Genomic DNA, 21,998 nt, shown 5'->3' on the forward strand with positions numbered 1-21,998 from the left:
TTTATTTGGGCAAGCAATCATCAAGGCACTTGGTAAATATATTTAAATAATATCAAGAGCAAATTAAGTCAGCCTCACTAAATGAAGGGTCACAATGGCTCAAAACGCACCCCTTGGCTCCTCCATCAATTAGTATAAATTAGAGGCCTTGGAGCTCATTCAAACACATGGAGAGCAACTGATCAATGAAGAAAGATTTCTGAGGTAGAAGCAGATGCCTTAGCCGAGTTGGAGAACGAGTCAAGTATTGGTCTTTTCTTGTGTATTTTCCTGGACAGGTTCAAGGAGTTGATTGCCAAGTTTATGAGGTGATTTTAGAGCTTTGCTTTGGTGCATAACTCTCTGTCATCTAGGCCATAGGTGTCTGGCTTCTTAGGAAAGGGCCAAGCCCTAAGAGGCCCTAACGAGCCTCAGTTGCACTGTTATGTATGGGCGCAAGGTCTCAAGGTATGCACAGGAATATCTAAAGGTCCTATAATGGAGATTTTAAGATCCCCTCTCATAAGTCTAAATTGTTGAAGGCCATTGATGCTCCTCTTGGAAAGAATCTTGAAGCTGGCTATCAGGATGCTCCGGCAATTCTGCAAAGTATGGATTGTCACAAAGAAAATAAAGATCATCAACCATTTTTCATCACCTTACTTGTCAATGGTTTTTGTCTATATCATTGCATGTTGGATTCAGGTGCATCAGCTAGTGTCATCACCAAGAGGGTCATGGAACACTTTACCTAACTATACACTAGACCAAGTTATACTTAATTATTTCCTATGTGTCGGAATATGCTAAATAACCTAATTGAATTAAACAGACGCTAAGATTTGAATTATTTTATTCATGCATACATTATGGAATGGGTTTGCCCTAATCACATGAGTAACTTCTTGGGTCAATCTTAACCCCAAGTTAACCATCAGGAAAATGTATAAAAGGAAGCAACCTCAAGTTCATTTGATCACATTATCATCGTCTTTCTATTCTTCTATTTTGTTTTGGCTCGCACAGGTTCATTGATAGAAATTCGCATTGGGTCTGAAATTGCAGGCGAAAGGTTCGCTCTAGGTTAGGATTTTCTGGATCTCAGTCGCTGGCACAAATATGAAGTTTTTCGTCCTCAATCGCAGGCACAAAGTAGGCCAGAGAGCGACTTTGGCTCTTTGGTCACTTGGAGACAGTTCAATGAGAGTGACTCTGGATTCAAAGGCAGATCAGAAGGATCCAGTGTCGAGTCACTTGCATTAGGTAGACCTAAGAGCGACTCTGTCGTCACAATTGCTCGCACAGCTCATCTAGGGTGCAACTTTGGCTCTCTGGTCACTCGCACAGCTCGATAAGGGAGTGAATTTGGGTCTTTGCAGTCTAGCCCCAAATTCACACGCATAGAGACCTCCTAAGTGCGACTCTACAGTTACAGTCACTCACACAGTGTATTCGTGAGAGCGACCCAAAAGCTTCAGTCACTCATAGACAGTGTAGATGAGAGCAACCCAGTTCAGATCTAAGGTTTTGACATCTTGACATCAGTTGGCTTTAGTGATATGGTAGATCTGGGTTTCTTTGTTATTATAACAAATCTGTAGATCTGTAGATTTGGTTCATTGTTATCTGCTGCAAATCATATGTATTAAGCTCATTGTACTCTCTGCTGAAATCTTTTTATGACGATCTACTAAAGAAGAAGATTTGAAAGGGTTTCCCCCTAGTGGGGTTTTTCCTTGGTCTTGGACCAATATGTTGTCTCTTATGGTTGTGTTGTTGTCTTCTCTATCACTGCATATATTGTTCTTTCTTCAATTACATTTATGATTGATTATACCACTAACAAATTGGATGCATCGTTTTTTTTTTTAACACGATCGGATATTTTCTATTATAAAAAACTGCTAATAGCAGGTGCTGTTACAAAGAGTGAAGAAGGAAGAAGAAGAGAAGTCCAAAATGGGTGCGCAGACCCTGACTTCTTGAGAATAAACTTAAAAAGGATAGATTGAAATAAGAAGCGGTTGTATTGCCTTACAAAAAGACCTGCGAGTAAGAAAAATTTACTGGACATTTGATTGATTACCAAAACTGGTTGACAGAGTCTTCGATCTGAGGTTCCTTCTTGATGCTTTCTTTGGTTGATGCCTCAGCTTGCATGCTCTGGGTGATATTTTTGATGTGAGATATGGCCTCTTCCATGTGATTACATTTTTCTTTTAGGCTCTCGATCTCGGCTCTTTGTTTTTCCAGTTTCTTTCTCTTAGATCGGCTATCAGCCTGAAAGTCTTCTTTGAGTTCATTGAAATGTTTAATGAACCTGGCTATCATGAAGCAATGCTGTTTGCAGAGCGTGCAAGTGTTGTTGCCAAGCACACGGTCCAGCGGGTTCTCAGGTTGGTCTCTGCCTTCCTGATTCTCATTCTGCATTCTGTTTTCTGAAGTCTCCGCCATGGCTAGGGAGCTAAAAGAGATGAGTACAGCCGTGGAGGAGAAGAGAGTCAGCGACAAATAAACCTGAAGGTAACAAAAGTTATACCTGGATCCTTTTGAGGGGAAGTGCGCTTCAGTGATGCTCAGGGGACTGCCTCGCTTGTTGCAGAGCTTCTGGATCCGAATGTGTGAAGAAAAAGAAGATCTCACTGAAGAAATGAGCTGGAATCAACCACTGTTGCTGCCAAACTCCTGAGGCTGGGTGCCAGAAGCTGATTCTTTCCTTTGCTGCCGAAGAGGAGGAGTGAATCTGAGATGGGCAAGATGGGGGAGGATTTGAAGCTTGGGGGGACAAGGCTGCTGTCTATTTCTATTGCAGTGTGTTTCCGAGAGCAGGGGGCCGAACACTACTCCTCTGCTTTGCTTCGGTGAGGGCGAGAGAGTTCTGGGATGAACGAGGGGAGTGGGAGGTTTATAGAGCATCCAGGTGGAACAAATTGGATGCATTGTTAACGAAAAGATAAATTGGGCTAAAGTAATTGATACGACATAGAACAATCTGAAAATTTAACACTGGAGATCTGACACTGATCCGGGCTCCAGATGAGCTGCCCAATGCTATCTCTACACAGTCTCTGCATGGGCTCACGCAGTCACTGCGTCACAGCTCAAGGGACTGCATCACCTCCTCCTTTTGACCTTCTACTGATTGGAAACTCGATCCTCTGGCCCTCCGAACTCACACCTCGACTTTTGGCACTAGATCTCGACTACTCAACAAAATTGCGGACTCCCTCTAAAGCACTATGTTGCCTCTCTAGACCTGTCGATGGCTTCTCTGCCTTGCACTCACCAGGACTAGAAAAATCCCCTCTAGTCTACTATCCCTGCCCCTCACTGCAAGAAGATCACTCGATCTCTCTCCAGCAACTTAGCACTGCTACTCTTGAGAATTCGACCTCTAGATCTCAATATCTCAGTATGTTCTCCAAGTGCCCATCAAGCTCCTTCTTATAATCTCTCGTTGGAGCACCAACGACCAAGATTAAAACATAATCGAAGGCTAAGATTAATTGGGCATTGATCCTCGTCTTCTTCTAGAAGATTCACACCAGATTTAATTAACACCCTTTAATTAATCACATTTCCTAAGTTTCCTAAGTTTAGACTTAGGAATACATTAAAAATGATTAATTATTTCAATTAGACCATTTCTAGTTGGAATTTTCCAAAATGATTTCTAGATCTTGGAGAATGCATGTGTCTTAGCCTCTCTGCAAAATCACAAGGCTAGAGCACATCAAATGCTACAGAAATCAACAAGGGAGCAGCAGTAGCTCAGATTTTCCTTGAGCAAATTTATGGTTGGACATAGAGGATTCAACGTCATGTGGAAGAGAAAAGCACACACAGCAAAGGGAAAATTTCTCTCAAGGAACTTCTAGTCACAGAAGTTCGATTTTTCCAAGCAGATTTCCAGTAGCAACTAGCAAATTTGCGCATTCCAGAAGGGAGTGTGAGTAGCAGAGCAGCAACCAAGCAGAGGAAAAGAGGAATTTTTCGACAGCTTTTGAGATGGCCACAACAGAACTTAAAGATCAAGATAGGTTGGATGGCTCCTCCAATTATGTCATCTGGAATGCCAGGATGTCCTCCCTGTTGGATGAATATGGACTGAAGCTCTACATAGACAATGTTGTGGCAGTTCCCCAAGATGCGGATCAGCTAAAGGAATACAAGAAGGAGATGGCACGGGAGAAGCAATTAATCCTAGATGGATTCCGAGATCATATTGTCTCACACATAGCTAGCAAGGATATTACCAAAGAGATGGAGAATGTTCTCTCCACGCTATATCAAGGCACTTCCGAGCAGTGGAAGATGTTCCTACAAGAAAAGATGAAATGCATAAGGATACAGTGTTGAAATTTGGTACCGGAGGACAGGTGGTTCCCTTAGGCTTTGATCTTTGGCCTAGGGAAAAGTGTCCAAAAGAATTTAATTTTTCTCCTAAAGTGACTTTATAATTTTATAAAGTTAAATCTAATTTAAAAGTGACTTTAAGTGATAAAGTTATTAAGTCTAATTTTAAAGTGACTTTTATAAAGTCAATGAAAAATTAGAAAGGAAAAGTGACTTTGGAAATAAATGACTAAGTGGGTCTTTATTAAAGTGGGGTGAATTAAAAAATAGAAAGTGAGATTTAAATGAGCATTTAATCTCAACCATTGATCTAAATCTATTTCAGCCATTGGATTTAGAGATCACCCAAAAGTCACTTGGATCACCCAAAAGTCACTTGGAGTTATATTAAAGGAGGAAAAGGAGGAAAAGGTCATTCATTCTTTCATGAGCAGATTGGGAGAATGAGAGCAAGAGAGATTTCTGAGCAGGAAGGAGAAGGAGACAGCAGCTTGGCACACATTCCAAGGCAGCAGTTGAGCAGATTTGTACAGCTGATTCAGCACATAGTGAAAGGCAGATTTTTGCACAAAAATCGAGGAGCAGTTTGCTGATTTTTCTGCACACAAAACGGAGGTCGTACAGCATTTATTGCTGTCCTGTTTGCTGTAATTTCCAGATTGCTGTGAGGCACGGGAAAGGAGATAAGTTGTAAATTTGCTTGCTGATTTTTGCTGAATAATTCTCACTGTAAAAAGACAATTTTCAGAAATAAAGAAGAGCTCTCAAACTGGTTTTCCCCAAGAGTTGTAGGGGGTTTTTCCAGGGTCAAGTTGACCAAAAATATCAGTGTTTTAATGTGTTTTAATGGCTGTTTTTAATTGCTGATTTTTAATTCTGCAATTTCCAGCATTCTGAAAAATTTCCAGAATTTGTGTTTTCAGCAATATTTATTTTTTCAGTCTGTTAAATGTATGGTTATGGGAATGGGCATTTAACTACATGGGAGAAATAAGGTGAAACTGAAAACCGGGGTGGGAAAACAGAAATTTTTACATGGTATCAGAGCTTGAGTGCTGAAGGGCAGTTTGAGACAGCAAAAGGAAAAATTACAGTTGCTGATTTTTCACTCAGAAAATTCCAGCAAGCTGATTTTTTCATAAACAGCAGTTTTATCTTTACTACAGCAGTGCTATTTTTCAGTTTTAGGACAGCAGGATGTCATTGGGATTGAGGGTGGAGGATAGGCTGGATGGGCATATAAATTACAGCGTTTGGAAGGAGAGAATGCAGAGTATCTTTGAGGAGGCAGAAGTCTGGGATATCATGGTGCATACAGCACAGCACCCTGTTGTTGTGCCTACTGATGCTACTCAGTTGGCAGCTTATAATAAAAAGAACAACAAGGGTAAGAGGTTGATTCTAGACGGAATCAAAGACCATTGCATTCCTCATGTGAGAGGAAAGAGCAATGCCCATGAGATGTGGACAGCATTGTCCAATCTCTACCAGAGTACCAATGAGAACCGGAAGATGGTCCTGAAGGAGAAGCTGAAGAACATTAAGATGGGGAATGATAGTGCAGCTGGATATCTCACAAAGATTACCAATGTGAGAGATGAGTTGGCAGCGATTGGAGAGGCCATTCCATCCACTGAGTTGGTGCGTATTGCAGTGAATGGCCTCCCCCGTTCATGGTTGAACTTTGCTGATGGGGTTTGTGCACGTGAGACCCTTCCCACATGGGAGAGGTTTTGGGATGATTGTATTCAGACAGAGATCAGGAAAGGACAGCTTGGGGCAGCCAAGCCAGTTGAGCAGGATGAGGACGTAGCACTGGTGGCAGGAGGCAAGAAAGGCAAAGGGAAGAAGCAGGCTTCCACAAGCGGTGGTGGAGGCAAAGGCAAAGGTAAAGGTAAACAGGGTAACTCACAGAAGGACTATTCCAAAGTGAAGTGTTGGAATTGTCAGAAGATGGGACACTATGCAGTTGTGTGTCCGGAGAAGAAGAAGAAGAAGGGGAAGAACCAAGATGTGGCAGCTTCAGCTGAGATTGAGGACTTTGCAGGTCGTTTTGACCGGGAGTTTGCGTTCACTACATGTGAGTCCTCTAGTGCAGGATCACCTGCCACACAGGTTCAGAGGGAGCATGCTTTTCCCTCGATTAGCGGAGCATCTACAGGTATTTGGTATGTGGACAGTGGGGCTTCACGTCACATGACAGGAGTCCGTGAGTACTTCTCAGAGCTTTCAGAGAGTGGCACTGATATTGAGGTAGTACTCGGTGATGACAGAGTTGTTAGAGCAGTCGGGGTGGGGACAGTGACATTTCAGAGGGAGTCCAAACCTCCCTTGAAGGTGTCAGAGGTTCTTTATGTGCCAGGGATGAGGAAGAACCTCATATCCGTCTCAGCTTTGGAGGACAGAGGATATGACGTACTGTTCAGGGGAGGACAGGTGTTGATGTATCCCAGGGGCACTCCAGTTGATTCAGCTAGAGTGATAGGTGTACGCCATGCAAAGGTGTACAAGTTTGCATTTCAGCCCCTTTTGGCATTGAGCAGTAGTACCGACAGCAGAACTAGCAGTTCTGAGCTGTGTGAGATTTGGCACCGCAGGATGGGACATATGTATCATGGAGCCTTGAGGACATTGCGGGAGATCACTACAGGTGTGCCAGATTTCAGTACTGATCACTTTGATACTTGCAGAGGTTGTGCGATGGGCAAATTTGCCAAATCCCCTTTTCCCAGCAGTGACAGCAGAGCGACGGGGATACTTGATTTGATTCATTCCGATGTGAGCGGTCGGATGTCTCATGTTTCCTTGAGTGGATATGAGTACTATGTGTTATTCATTGATGATCACTCCAGGAGGACCTGGATTTATTTTTTGAAGACCAAGAGTGAGGTCTTCAAGCGGTTTCAGGAGTTCAGAGCTCTTGTGGAGACTCAGACAGGTCGAAAGATCAAGTCCTTGAGGTCGGACAATGGAGGAGAGTACACCCTTGGAGAGTTTGTTGACTATTGTGCGGAGGCAGGCATTAAGAGGGAGTTGATTATGAGGAGACCTTCGCTCCCGTGGCTCGATATACTTCGATCCGCTCCATTATATCGATAGCAGCAGAGATGGGTTGGAAGATCCACCAGATGGATGTGAAGACCGCATTTCTCAATGGCTTCATACAGGAGGAGGTGTACATTGAGCAGCCACAGGGCTTTGAGGTGCATGGGAAGGAGTCCCATGTGTGCAGATTGAAGAAGGCCCTTTATGGCCTGAAGCAAGCTCCCAGAGCTTGGTACTCCAGGATAGATGCATACTTGCAGGGGATGGGTTTCACAAAGAGTGAGGCAGATCCGAACCTTTACTTTATTGTGATTGGTGAGGAGCCTCTCATTCTGGTGCTGTATGTGGATGACTTGATCATTACAGGTGCAGAGAGACTCATAGAGCACTGCAAGAGAGATCTTGCGGCGGAGTTTGAGATGAAGGACATCGGCTTGATGCATTACTTTTTGGGTTTGGAGGTGTGGCAGGAGGAGGGGCATTTCTTCCTGGGGCAGGGGAAGTATATTGTGGATATCCTTAGCAGATTCCACATGGAGGATTGTAGACCCATGTCGACACCGATGATCACCAACTGGAAGAAGCTTCATGCTTCGGATTCCGAGTTGGTGGATCCCACATTGTACAGGCAGCTGATTGGTTCCTTGATGTATTTGGTCAACACTAGACCAGATATCTGTTTTGCAGTCAACACGATGAGTCAGTTTATGTGTGAGCCTAGGAAGGTTCACTGGGTGGCTGCAAAACACATTTTGCGGTACTTGCAGGGGACAGTGGATTATGGTCTGGACTATAGGCAGGGAGATGGAGTGAGATTGGCAGGATACACTGATTCTGATTGGGCAGGTTGTGCTTCTGATAGGAAGAGCACTTCAGGGTGTTGTTTTGGGTTGGGTTCAGCAGTAGTGTCATGGTTCAGCCGGAAGCAGCAGTCAGTAGCACTGAGTTCAGCGGAAGCAGAGTATATGGCAGCCAGTCTAGCTAGTTGTGAGGCCATCTGGCTTCGCAAGATGTTGTTTGGCTTATTTGGTCAGCCGTTGAGACCTTCAGTGATTTACTGTGATAATCAGAGTTGCATTAAACTCACGGAGAATCCAGTATTTCATGACAGATCAAAGCATATCGGGATCAGATATCATTTCATCAGAGACTATGTTCAGAAGGGAGCTGTGAAGCTTGAGTATATTTCCACTGATGAGCAGGTTGCAGATATCCTTACCAAAGCCTTACCACGGGGCAAGCATGTCTACTTCAGAGACAAGATGGGTGTGGTGAGGAACACCTTCCTCGGTAAGAGGGAGTGTTGAAATTTGGTACCGGAGGACAGGTGGTTCCCTTAGGCTTTGATCTTTGGCCTAGGGAAAAGTGTCCAAAAGAATTTAATTTTTCTCCTAAAGTGACTTTATAATTTTATAAAGTTAAATCTAATTTAAAAGTGACTTTAAGTGATAAAGTTATTAAGTCTAATTTTAAAGTGACTTTTATAAAGTCAATGAAAAATTAGAAAGGAAAAGTGACTTTGGAAATAAATGACTAAGTGGGTCTTTATTAAAGTGGGGTGAATTAAAAAATAGAAAGTGAGATTTAAATGAGCATTTAATCTCAACCATTGATCTAAATCTATTTCAGCCATTGGATTTAGAGATCACCCAAAAGTCACTTGGATCACCCAAAAGTCACTTGGAGTTATATTAAAGGAGGAAAAGGAGGAAAAGGTCATTCATTCTTTCATGAGCAGATTGGGAGAATGAGAGCAAGAGAGATTTCTGAGCAGGAAGGAGAAGGAGACAGCAGCTTGGCACACATTCCAAGGCAGCAGTTGAGCAGATTTGTACAGCTGATTCAGCACATAGTGAAAGGCAGATTTTTGCACAAAAATCGAGGAGCAGTTTGCTGATTTTTCTGCACACAAAACGGAGGTCGTACAGCATTTATTGCTGTCCTGTTTGCTGTAATTTCCAGATTGCTGTGAGGCACGGGAAAGGAGATAAGTTGTAAATTTGCTTGCTGATTTTTGCTGAATAATTCTCACTGTAAAAAGACAATTTTCAGAAATAAAGAAGAGCTCTCAAACTGGTTTTCCCCAAGAGTTGTAGGGGGTTTTTCCAGGGTCAAGTTGACCAAAAATATCAGTGTTTTAATGTGTTTTAATGGCTGTTTTTAATTGCTGATTTTTAATTCTGCAATTTCCAGCATTCTGAAAAATTTCCAGAATTTGTGTTTTCAGCAATATTTATTTTTTCAGTCTGTTAAATGTATGGTTATGGGAATGGGCATTTAACTACATGGGAGAAATAAGGTGAAACTGAAAACCGGGGTGGGAAAACAGAAATTTTTACATACAGAAGGGAGAAGGCACAGATCCCTTCCTCACCAAGATTCAAGAGGTTCGAGACCAGCTTGCAGCTGTTGGGGCAGCGTCTCAACCAACAAAGCTAGTGAGATTGGCAATGAATGGTGTCTTTGAGGAGTGGCAAGTTTTTGTCCAAAGTATATTGGGCAGAGACAAGCTACCAAATTGGGACAGGAAGTGGGCCGATTTACAGTAGGAGGAGTTGAGGTGACATCTGTTAAAGAGCTCCATCAATGACAGCAGTAGCAGCAGACCGAAGGTGGTGAAGAAGAAGGAAAATGTGGCCCTCACATCAAAGGGTCCCAGTCAAGCGCAAGGGGAGCAGAGAAAGAAGAAGAACGACCAATCTAAGGTCAATTGCTTCAGGTGTGACGAGTTTGGTCACTACAGTACCTAGTGTCCTCTCAGAAAGAAGGACAAGCAAGAGAAGCAAGACCAAGCAGCACCACATGCTAAGATAGATAGGCTTTCCTCCAAGTTGGAGGAAGACTTTGCGATGATGGTAGCCATACCTCCAGGAATGAGGTGGGGTGACTTGGAGTTGTAGCCCTAGAGAGCTAAAGAGATTGGGCAGGTTCCTTGACGAGTCCACCTCACGAATCTTTACCAGGCTATGGGGGCACACAGTATTCAATAGTAGGCTGGATTAGTGGCAATTGATACAGTCAGTACAAGAGTGACAACTGCATACTAGTAGCAGACAGATGCTGAGGAGCGCAGTGCACTATTAACACAGAGTAGGGAGCTTAGTGCAGAGTTGGCAGTAGCACAAAGTCTTTAGTAACAGTGCAGATGCTAGTAGCATGTAAGAACCTTAAATTCAAATATCAGAATATGTAATTTAACACAGAATTTAAATAATTTAACTAATGAATACCAACATGTCTGCTCTGTTGCGAAGCTCTACTGCAATTGTTCTGTTGTAATTTTGTCATGGCTACAACTCTTGTCCCGTCTACATTACCAAAATGGCCAAAACCACCCTGCCAAATTGGGTACAACCTGGGTACACAGTCTCAGAATGCTTTCCAATCGAAGCACCTTGATCCCCTGTGCCCAAAAACTCCAGTACAATCAAGACTCAACAATATCTATATCTTTGTGTTAAAATTGTTCTCTGTTTTTCCTCCTCCCCCTTCTCAAGATTTCCTTCCTCCTTTTAATTCCCCGTCCACTGCCTTCCTCCCATCTCTGTGTCAATATTTTGTTACGTGTAACTTTATGACATCAAATCTCATTTGATTTTGTTGATTTTATTTGGATACGTAGATTTGATTTAATAAAGTTTATTTATTATTTTAATGAATTAATTTGATTTATTTAATTTATAATTTTAATTATTTATATTATTATTTTATTAATTTTAAATTGAAATTTTAATTTGTAAAATTAAAATTAACATTTTCTGTTGATTTTAAGGATTTATCATATATATGATACTCTGCTGAGGTATTAATTCATTACCTTAATTTATATCTGCTCCTATAGTAACTAGCTTATAAATAGTGCGATACATGCAGGTCCATGCATACGTAGCTATCGTATGGAGGTCTCGTATGTATGCTAATACTCGTATTTTATTTATAGGCGAGTCATTGCATAGCAGTCAGAGACTCAGGAGAGAGATGCATCATACTGAACATGTATGATTCAGTGTTTCAGATGCTTCTTAGTTGCAAAAGCAACAGATGAGAGGGAGTTGTAGTGCAAATGCAGCATTGGCAGCAGTATATCAGTGTCAACAACAACACAGATGCAACATCAAAGTTGCGCATTAGTTGGTGGAAAGTATGGCCACCCATCAGCGGCGTGACAGGAAGTGATAAAGAGACAGGGTGTTATGGCGAGATGTGCAACACTAGAGAGAACACAGTTCTCGCTAAGAAGGAATGTTAGTCTCTATCTCATCAAACATGTTCTAGCCACGAAAATTGGAGGAGAAGCTAGAATACATGAGATCTCCAAACCCATAAATCGTTTCTGGAAATTCCAACTAGAAATGACTTAATTAGATTATTAACCAGTATTTAAATATTTGCTTAATTAGCTTATTAACCAATTTTTAAATATTTGCTAAGTCTAAACTTAGGAAATATGGTTAATTAATCATAATTAATTAAGTCAAGGTGCGAATCATCTAGAAACTCACACAGATCAACTCCAAGATGATCCTAGCCATTAATTAAGATTTAATCTTGGTCGTTGGTGCTCCAACAGAGGATTATAAGAGAAAGTCGATGGGCACTTGGAGAAGATACACTAGATAAACTAGTAGTTCAATTTCCTTGGCAGATCGATTTCCAGAGTAGCAACAGTCAGTTGTCGGAGAGCCAAAGATCGAAGCAATGAGTGAGGGGTCGGGATAGTGAATTCGGAGGACATTTTACAAATCCGGAGAGTCAGCTACAACAGGGTTGAGTTTCCTAAGTGAGGTTGCGCAGAGGCAGTGTGGAAGCCTCAGAGGCAGCAACTCGATTTGGCTAGGCAAAGGGTTTATTCAGTTGCTGAAGGTGTTGAGAAATCTAGGGCACCAATAGTTAGGTGTTTTCTCCTTATTAGTAACTACTTGTGAGTATCTTTTACTGCATTAGATTAGGATCTTCTCTATGATTAAGTTATTATTGTTCTTCTTCATCAAACAGTTACCAATGCATGAACATAAATAGACAAGAGACACAAGATGTAGGCTATGAGCCAAGGCCAAAACCTCTCACTCTTTGAGAGGAGAACCCGCACAAATTCTTCTTATAGAGATTCGAATTGGCGAATACCAAGACCTAGACCCTTGACCTATTAGCCACTCCAAGACCAAGACATTAGTTCTCTTGATTGTATTCTCTTCTTCTTGACTCTTCTTTCACTTCGACCTTCTTTGCATCAAGACATAGATATCATTGTTATCTCATCATTGTCTTCACATCGAGATCTCCTTCTCACTGTCATATCCTTGAGAACTTGCTTTGGTGATGGTCATCCTTCGAACTGAGATGGATCCATTATGTCTAATTGTAATGGCATTCTTATTGTTGTAGGAATATGGAACCCTTATCACTATAATACTGTAATCATCAAGGCTGAGATGGTTCCTAACCTATAATCACTATGAGGACCGAATCATATTCCCTAAGATAGTACCGAATCTGAGGCTTCCTTCATGGCACCGAATGCATGATTGTGATGCAATCCGAACTGTCTCATATCCCTGTTCACTGCCACTATAATATGAACTTTAGAGGGATCTGAATTACCTTGACAGCACCCAAACTTTGCCTTTGTACCTTAGTCCGAGCTCCTTTTGCTCTCTCTTCTAAATTCTGCTCTTTCATCTTAATCACAAAGATGTTTGAATTTTGAACTGCGTCTAATGCGAGTACATACACCCCTATATATAGTCGTTTGCCCATAAATATAAGTCAACCTACCATTTCGAATAGATGTGCCTCCTTATAATGTGAGTTGACATGAGTTTCTTATGCATCTTAAGGCCGACATGAAGAGTAGAACTAATGCTTGTCGTTGGAGGGCTTCTAAACACCTTTATTGACTCATATACATTTGACACATGCTCAAGAAGAGCTCTTCATACATGACATTAATTCTTTTGACTTTTATGACAAGTCTTAAGGCTCTCAATGGGAGCCATATAAATAAAATCTCTTGCTCATGAAACCCATGAAGCAAGCATTACAAAAATAATTTTATTTTCTTCTTTTCATCATTGACAAAAATGACAATTACATGTCATTATGAAGACCAAACCTAGTTACACTCTTTAACACTCCCTTTTAACTAGGGAGGTATTCATAATGGTACTTGGTCATTCACAATCTGAAGAATTTCTAATAAGAATAATCAGATTGGTAACCCATCTGTCTAGCATCATATCAACCAACATTGTCACATAGCAAGGCCCAGCACTATCCACATGATCAGAGCACAATGTTGACGAGACCAATGATTCATAGACACCATAATCATTGTCTCTCAAGGTACATACTCCACCCACGGTGTTCACATAGTATGACCTACTTTGGACTATTCTTATCTTGGATAGCCAGTCCTCAAAGAATATCAATCCACGACTACTCTTATCTTGGATGCCCTATCTCATCCTCAAAGAGTATCGGATGCCAGATGATTACCAATCCTCCATTCTCTCTTCCCGGGTGAAGACCAAAATGATGTGTCTATCTCTCCCTCTCAGTTAGGGAGGATATATCAATTCCAATAACAGAATGTACTCATTCCTATGGAAGGAATGTACCTAAGCTACCTATTAGCTTAGGAATTTCCAAGTTTCTTCCAAGTAAGAAACTTGCTTTCAAGCTCCCTCTTAATTAGGGGCCTACAGCAGCTCCTCAACCAATTGCTTGAAGAAATCCTTCCTTTGATGTCATGAATTTCTTTATCAAGGAGTCTTCATTTTTCTCACTTCTCCATAAGGCATAGACTATCCATCACTTTCATTCATGAGTCAGTCATGTCATCATACCTTTCATGCGAAAGTGATCCATCAGTCTACATCTGGTCTTGCTTTATGTCAAGTTGCCTTCTTCATGCCATATTTTCCGGAAGGATCTTACATCCTTCTATAAGGTCCTCTTGGAAGACATTCACAGTTCTTCCCTTGGTAGTCCTACATAAGCCCATCCAAGTTGAGCACTTAAATCAAAATTACCTTTGTGATGGTCTTTCATCATGACATCTGCCAGTGTGCATCAGCGTCCTGGATACATGTTGACATATCTCCCAAAGATATCCATTGTCAAGGGTCTCCATTTTTTTTAGAATTCCATCAAAGTCTTCATATCTTTCTGGGAGATTTCTTAGTCAATTCTTCTTGGTCTTTTAGATGTTGATTTCCTTTACCATGGTTTCATATCTCACGATCCCTTCCTTCCTTTCTTCACACATTTCATTCCCAGGAGCTTCCAATCAAAGTTCCTCAATTGTAGTCAACCACCTCATACTTCATATGAAGACATATTATGTTGATTTCATCTAGTGTGACCCATGCCTTTCATAGGAAGAGATTCCTTTCCTTTGATCATGCTTCTCAAGATCGAGCAGTGATCCATGTTACCTACAACCATCCAACATGACTTTGTAATATAAGCATACATACCTCATTTACCTTTAGGTCACCTAGGTTTCTTTCAGCAGCGTCCTTGATCGAAAAGAGCTTCAACCCCTTGAATTGCTTCATCTCTTATGTCATCATACCATCATCCTATGAATTCCACAAGTTGGAGTTCCTGATGAAACACTTGCTTCCATTCTAGATTGGTGAACCTTCCGATGAAGATTCCATCAATGAGTCTTGAGGATCTTGCATATCCTTATCAAGCAGATGTTACCTTTTGATGTATGATGAGCCTTGTCCTGGATGACTTCTTCCTTTCCTTTAGTTTCCAATGAGGTTCTCAAGAGCTATATCCTTCATAGTTGACTATCAAACATCCTTCATGTTTCCTATGGTGATGTCATGAGCTCTTACTTCTAATGCTTTTCCTCTTTCTTGGACTTCCTTCTTTCAGCTTTCTCCACTTCTTTAGTGAAATGGACTTCTTCTCTATCTTTCTTGTTATTGCCCTTCTTGAGTTTAGGACAATATTTCCTATAATGCTCATAGCATTGAATCTTATCTATGTTCTTCTTTCCTTTCAACAAAATGTCTGAATCCTTTCATTTGATCCCTCAACACTTTTGCCCTCAACCTGTGATCTACTATCTTGCATAGAAATGACAAGTTGTTGAATGGGATAGCTTCCTTATCCTCATAGACATTTGTTACCATGTTCACCAGTTAGAGCATTTAGAACAATGAGGATTATCTCTCCCAGATCTTAGAATTGAGATCTTATGAAGATAACCCTTTATCCTTTGATACCTTCAATTTGTGTAGATCAAATCTAAGTGATGTGACCTTCTTTAGAAATATATCTCTTTGATGTATCCAATAATACTATTTGAGGAGACCTTTAATAAGAATCCCTTTCCATGTATTCAGAGGAGACCTTTAATAAGAATCCCTTTCCATGTATTCAGAGGAGACCTTTTCATTGATATGTTCAATGAATTCACCTTCTTCGAATAATATGTCTATCCTCTTTTTTCATACAAGGAATTTCGATGACCCAACCAACCTATAGATCTCCTTGCAAAACGAAGTCATTTTACCAAATTTGATTATAGAATGAAAGCTACTTGACAAGTGAAGATGAAATCTTCAACTTGATCACTTTGATGGTGGTTGAAGATGTATTAGTGCTCAATTAGATGCCCTTCTTCAATAGAGGAAATTGCTCCTTTTATGATGTAAACGCCTTTAGATCTACCTTGCTCTGTTGATGGTGATTGATGAGGATGTTTTGATGCGTCCTCGAATGATCTTCTTCAAGCATAAGGAGGGTATCCAGGTTGCAACGATAGGGAGCTTGCCTTATAGCTTTTGAAGATGATGACAATGCCTTCTAGCCTTCTTTTGTCTTCAAGATACTTCGACTTTTCGATGGTGAAAGAGTGCAGATCAGAAATGCTTCTAGGATTTCCAAGATGATGTGATCTTAGTCCTAGAATGCTTCTCTATACTTTGGGCTGCCTTGATTTGTAGATCTCTTCATCTTGATGAAGGTCTTTGTGGCCTTTTGCTAAAGACTATAGGATCCAACACTCTTACTAGTGTAGATTTCTATTTGATTTGTAGATCTATTTGCCTTGAGTATAAATAAGGCTTTGGCCTTGATTATTTGATGATCCCAAGACTTATTTTGAAGTAGACTTCCTTCTTTGATATAGGGTTTAATTCTTCAATGTAGATCCTTCAATTTTCTTTTTATGCCTTCCTTGAAACTCGATCCTTGAATGTCTCTTTGATTAGATGCCCTTCCTTGACTTTGACACCTTAGCTCTGATACCATGTTGAGAAATCTAGGGCATCAATAGTTAGGTGATTTCTCTTGATTAATAACTGCTTGTGAGTATCTTTTACTACATTCGATTAGGATCTTCTCCTTGCTTAATTTATTAGTGTTCCTCTTCATCAAACAGTTACCAATGCATGAACATAAATAGACAAGAGACACAGGATGTAGGTTATGAGCCAAGGCCAAAACCTCTCACTCCTTGAGAGGAAAACGCACACAAATTCTTCTTATAGAGATTCCAATTGACGAATACCAAGACCAAGACCCTTGACATATTAGCCATTCCAAGACCAACACACTAGTAATCTAGACTGTCGTCTCTTCTTCTTGACTCTTCTTTCACTTCGACCTTCTTTGCATCAAGACATAGTTATCATTGCGATCTCATCATTGTCTTCACATCGAGATCTCCTTCTTGTTGTCATATCCTTGAGAACTTGCTTCGGTGATAGTCATCCTTCGAACTGAGATGGATCCATTACTTCTAATTGTAATGGCATTCTTATTGTTGTAGGTATATGGAACCCTTATCACTGTAATACTGTAATCATCAAGACTGAGATGGTTCCTAACCTATAATCACTATGAGGACCGAATCATATTCCCTGAGATAGTACCGAATCTAAGGCTTCCTTCATGGCACCGAAATGCATGACTGTGATGCAATCCAAACTATCTCATATCCCTTTTTGTTGCCACTGTAATACGAACTTCAGAGGGATCCGAATTCCCTTGACAGCACCCAAACTCTGCCTCTGTACCTTAGTCTAAGCTCCTCTGCTCTCTCTTCCACATTCTGAGATGTTTGAATTCTGCTCTTTCATCTGAATCATAGAGATGTTTGAATTTTGAACTATGTCTAATGCAAAGTGCCTACACGCCTATATATAGTCGTTTGCCCATAAATATAAGCCAACCTATCATTTCGAATAGATGTGCCTCCTTATAATGTGATTTGACATGAATTTCTTATACATCTTAACGCTGGCATGAAGAGTAGAACTAGTGCTTCCCGTTGGAGGGCTTCTAAACACCTTTATTGACTCGTATACATTTGACACATGCTCAAGAAGAGCTCTTCATACATGACATTAATTCTTTTGACTTTAATGACAAATCCCAAGGCTCTCAATGGGAGCCATCTAAATAAAATCTCTTGCTCATGAAACCTATGAAGCAAGCATTACAAAAATAATTTTATTTTCTTCTTTTCATCATTTACAAAAATCACAATTACATGTCATTATGAAGACCAAAGCTAGTTACACTCTTCAACCGAAGGCCGAGAAGATTTCTGAAAGGGATCAGCGAGTCATTCTTAGAGGTTGGACTGGGCAGACGACTTGATCAGTTGCAGTTCTATGCATAGCGTACTAGTGGTTGCACAGGCTTGACGAAGAGGTTGACGCAAGGGTTTCGTGGAGCACATTCAGAGCCAATTTTTGAGCTTGATCAGTGCCATGTGAGACAATTTCTCTCACTATTTTTTTTGTCAACAATTTCTCCTATAGTGGATTGCCAAGTTGTGCATCCAGATTGTACTCAAATTTTCACTGCTACAAAATAATAAAAAGCTTCACTCCTGCACCGATTTTACCAAGTTAGGTTTTTTCAGGAACATTTGTCCAAAAATAACGATGTCAATTTTATGTGCGTGTGCTAGTAAATGCAGTTTCCAACGCTATTATTTGTTCAATTTTTTATTTGTGAAAGTTGCAGTCTGATTCATTTGATATTTGACATAGCAAATAAATTGTTAAAATAACTAACAATTAAAAATATATATTTCAGTTGCTATTATAGGATTTCAGTTTTGGAATTTTCACATTATTAGCCTTTAGGGTTGCAGCATAGGCTAGATGGTTAAATTAGGCATGCGATCAAGGCTCCCAGGCTTCAAAACCCTAGTGGTTGCTAAAGTAGCCCTAGTCACCAAACTTTAGAACCTCCAAATCGTTTCAATGAGCCTACAATGCAACAAAACGTCAGATCTGATGCCAAAAAGGTAACCATATCCACAAAATTTATTTGCAAATAATTTAAACGATGATCCCTTGTAAAAACCTTGATTTGCAATGAAAAACAAGCCCCTGTAGGGCTTGCGACCTCCAAGATTGATAGAGAGTTGGAAGAATGACGCTCTAAAACGATGGATCTAAGCCTTAAAAGGTCATCTCTTGGGCCTGAACCATTGTGGCCTTCTGAATCTGCTTAGATGGCTGCCTCCAAGGTGAATAGATGCCCAAACCCTATTCGCTAGGCTAGGTCAAGGCTAAAGCCCTTAAGACTTCGGCCCCTCTTTTGATCTAGAACAAAGCACTTGCAAAACACATCTAAAAGGAAGAAAAACCAAATGGCTATATCTACAAAGGAAAAGAAGATACATACAAGGGTTAGAGGCATATTATTTACAAGAAATAATTTACCAATTTACAATGGTTTAAGCTCCTATAAGTAGATCTATCAACTAAAGCTTTTTTTAAAATGGAAAATAAAAGTTTAATAAAAATTTTGAGGCTAATGGCTAGAAAACTCCCTTTATGAATTTCGAATGATCAAGCCTTCAAAAATACAGACTATGAATTCTCAGTTATTATGTGCTGAGTAGATGGGTGGTTCAAACAAGAATTTCACCAAATGCCTAGCTCGAGTACTTAGATGATTCAAACAAGAATTTCCCCAAGTCCTCAACACCGGATCACAAAATTATTCCTACAAAACTTCGAAATATTTTGTCAGATTCAATAGGGGTGATTCTAGGAAAATAATTCACTAGATATAGCTAATCAACAATGCTTCCAACTCAAATATATTTGAAAACAAGCAACTATAAATTCAAATGGCTAAAAAAATTAACAAGTGTCAAAAACAGTGGTAGAAATTATAAGCACAATTCATAACACATTACCATAGTAAGCTGAGAAGAACATCATAGTATAACCCCAAAGACTTTTTCTTTATTGCTTAATAGGAAAAATTACAAGACCAACAAAGCTTCTTAGCCAAGAGTTGTGTTACGTCAAAATGATCTTGTGGGGAGCAAATTGCTTCCTTATATAGAAAATAGAGAGATATAGATCCCTTTCCAAGTGGAAAACGTCCAAGTCTAAAGAAGTGCACAAATTTGACTTGATCCCGGAAAATAACGGCTAGTTGGAGCTTGATTCATGCCAAAATTTAATCTTAGGATTTGTTGCCCACCACATGTGGGTAGTGTATATGGGAGAAAAAATTTCTCCTAGATGGTCCTCAAACGGGAGCCAACAGCCCCTTGCACCTTTCCCAGATAACTTGATGTGCCATTTTCTTCGCCACCTGAGCCAGCCATGTGGTCCCTCGCCCATTTAGTATGAATGTATGTTTGAAGTTGAGCCTCCTGGCCCCAAAGGTATGGCTTTTCATTGGTATAGTTGAGTAGTTTTCCTTACCTGTCATGGGCATTGTTTGGCATGAATTGGTGGGGGGATTCGGCAGAAAGAGTGGGTTAGGTTTGTATTTTTATCTCCATTGCCCGATTTCATGGTTACCCTTGTATCCTAGTCTCATGGGATCTCCTTTACTAGTCATTAGCTCTAGGGTTGGCACTACATGGGAAATCCCAATTTCAGTTGCGTAGTCGTGCTTCCTGACACCACCTACATTACTCCCTTTCCACTCATTTGAGCTCCATTCATCTTTTTTATCATCTAGGTCCACATGTGTCCATTAGGCCTGCACAGGGTTAACCTCGCCCTCCCCTTGTCCGCACCTTAGGTCAGTGTTAATTTTAGGTATGTTCTATGCTAGAGCAATTTATTTAAATTTTCACAGTTAGCAATCACATCAGCATTACGATAAACTGCAGATAGAACATAAATATAATATATAGAAGACAAGCCAAGACAAGAGGACACAAGATATGGCGCTAGCCAGGTACAAACCCCACAATGTGTGGGGAAACCCTTTGATCAAATCTTCTTTTATCTTCAAAGTTCAGCAGAGAAAGAGAGAGAGAGAGAGAGTACAATTACAACAGAAGTCAACACTTTGACTTGTCTAGATCTAAGCATAGATCATCTTCTATAACAATGAGATCAGTGGAAGACATTCTGCTTCAACTGATTCTCCAAGGTGACTCCTTCACCTATCATCGTGCTGCATCTAGTTCTCTTGCTGTACCACTCATACTGCACCATACTTCACTAATCACATTGCTCATGTCCATGATCTTATCCATCATCATGTTGCCCTTCATTTCCATGATCTCATGTTGCCCATGTCCATGATCTTATCCATCATCATGCTGCCCTCATACATCAGCATGTAGTCTCATTGCCAATCATGTTGCCCTTTACTTCATCATGCAGTCCCATTACTAATTATGTTCATATACATATATATGATGAGATCATTTGTGAGACCATGATCTTAGACATTAATCCTAGCCAAGGCTGACTCTTCTTGACTTGGTGATCATTGCTTCTTTCATCATGTTATGATCCTTATCATCTTGACTGCCTCAAAGATACTTATTTATGAGAAGCTCTGGATCAACACTGAAGCCTGCTTCATTAGTGTGATTATGCCGAGACAGTGACATATACATATGAGAGACTGAGATGACACCCAACGTAATTTTATTGTGCAATCTGAGTTACTGTTGTTTATTACATCTAAACTGCCACAGGGATACCACCAAGATTACGGCTATAGTAGTTCCTTCCTGCAACCTAATTACCTTTATCACTGCGGCCTGACTGCAGCTTCTTCATTCACTGTGGCTTCTACGGTTATAAGTGAGTTCTTGTCATACCTGTATAACGTATACTTAAACCTGTATAACGTATACCCAAACTTCACGTGGATACCTGTATAGCGTATACTTAAACATGTACAGTGTATACTCAAACTTCACGTGGAATGGCAGACAGGAATACGAGGTTCAGATGCGTGAACAAGTCTTGTTGACTTGACCCATTCACTGTGTTTAGATCTTCATAAGCCTACGGCTCCTCTTCCATACTGGACTGCAGTTATGACAGCAACTTCTTTATTGACTGCGAGGGATATTGACGGTGGTTTCACCTTTACCCTTACTATGGCTTGGCATGTGCATCAATTTGAACAGCGCATAATTATTTCCATGAGCTGCGTGTAAATATCTTTACGAACAGCATGTAAATATCTCCATGAACAGCGTGTAAATATTTCTTTGGATAGCGTATTAGGGTCTGCGTATAAGGGTTTCTAGCACAACCTGTTAGAGTCTCGGATGTCAAATCTCTACGGCTAGGGCAACATATAGCCGCTAGGGCATCACTTTGATGACCAGCGTATCACTCATGGTGTCTCTCTCCTTC

The 21,998-nt window shown here is 40.5% G+C and overlaps 1 protein-coding gene across 1 annotated transcript in view; it reads right to left on the reverse strand.

Moving 5' to 3' along the window:
* LOC149256052 (origin of replication complex subunit 3-like) overlaps positions 1 to 21,998 on the reverse strand; it is a 437,168-nt gene that overhangs the window by 179,615 nt on the left and 235,555 nt on the right. The gene's annotated exons all lie outside the window — the stretch shown is intronic.

The sequence above is a fragment of the Pinus tabuliformis genome, chromosome 7 (assembly GCF_031772625.1).
Source record: "Pinus tabuliformis cultivar Carrire ecotype Pingquan chromosome 7, CPIR1, whole genome shotgun sequence".
In the NCBI taxonomy this organism is placed as follows: Eukaryota; Viridiplantae; Streptophyta; class Pinopsida; order Pinales; family Pinaceae; genus Pinus; species Pinus tabuliformis.